This window comes from Pteropus medius, unplaced genomic scaffold (genome assembly GCF_902729225.1).
Source record: "Pteropus medius unplaced genomic scaffold, Ma_sr-lr_union100, whole genome shotgun sequence".
Taxonomy (NCBI): Eukaryota; Metazoa; Chordata; class Mammalia; order Chiroptera; family Pteropodidae; genus Pteropus; species Pteropus medius.
In genome coordinates, this window is record NW_024340701.1 from 22,343 (window position 1) to 23,701 (window position 1,359).

General features: G+C 45.4%; 1 pseudogene; it reads right to left on the reverse strand.

Annotated features, from left to right (window-relative positions):
* LOC120618926 (olfactory receptor 2A12-like) lies at nucleotides 1-937 on the reverse strand (annotated as a pseudogene).
* Nucleotides 938-1,359: the final 422 nt, after the last annotated feature.

Consider the following 1,359-nt stretch of genomic DNA (forward strand, 5'->3'; position numbering starts at 1 on the left):
TCACTCAGAGACCCTGCCCCAGCCTGTTAACTTGAGGAAAGCCCTCTTCACATCTTTGTTTCTGAAGCTATAGATGATGGGGTTGAGAAAGGCAGACATGACATTGTAGAACAGAGCCAGTTTCTTGTCCCGCTCTGGGGAGGCATCGACCCCAGGCTTCATGTACATAAACATGGCAGGTCCACAGAACATGGTTACCATGGTGAAGTGGGAGGCACAGGTGGAGAAAGCCTTGAGTTGACCCTGGATTGAAGAGATTCTTAAGATGGTGGCAAAGATGCGAATATAAGAGGTCAGAAAGAAGGAAAGGGATACCAGGAGAAAGATGAATCCCAGAATGAAATCAATTCAGTCATTGACGGAGGTGTCTGCACAGGCCAATTTTAGACAGCAGAAATCTCACAGAAGAAGTGATTGATCTCATTGGGGCCACAGTAAGGCAGGCGCATTGTGAAGACAATGTAGACTAGAGAACAGCTGGCATCTCACAATCCACAAAAGATCACGATAGCCCCACACAGCCATGGGCTCATGATAATCTTGGACCTAAGTAGGTGGCAGATGGCTAAATACCTATCATAGGCCATGACAGAGCCCTCAGTGATGCCCAGCACCAGAAAGATGTACATCTGGGTCGCACATCCAATGTAGGAGATAGTTTTCTTCTGGCAGACCAGATGCACCAACATCTGGGCACAGCGGTGATTACATAACTCATGTCTAGCATGGAGAGGACGCTGAGGAAGAAGTACATGGGTGTGTGGAGGCGGAAGTCCAGGTGAATCAAAGTGACAATGAGCCCATTGTCTGCAAATATAGAGAGGTAGAGGAAGAGAAAGATGTTGAAGAGGATTATATTAATTTTTGAATCCCTGAAGAAAACCAGAAGAACGAACTCAGACACCGAGCTGTGGTTCTCCCAGGAAAAATATTTCATTCTTCTTCAGCTTCAGAAAGAGAAATATACCTGCTCATGGCCCAGCTTAGCCTCATATTCAAGGAACTTGGTCATCCAGTGGTTATTTGGATCCTACTAAGGAATAATATCAATTCAAAGATAAAGGTCTACGTGGGGTGAAGCTACATTTGAGAAGGGGAGGGAAACCTTCATGGAAATTTGTGTTTCTCAGCCCCAAATCTTTTTTCAAGACCTCCATGGTTTTATTTCATTCTGTCTATCAGCTCCCGCAAAGCCATCTGCTTTCCTTCCCTTCAGGAGCTACCAACACATAGTGCATTGCTTGCGGGCTCTTTTCTCCTAGTCCTGGCTGAAGAATGAGACGATGAAGATTTGAAGCTCTCCTCCCTTTTATCTGGAGACAAGCAGTAAGAACACTTTCCTTTGAGGCTTTAAACATC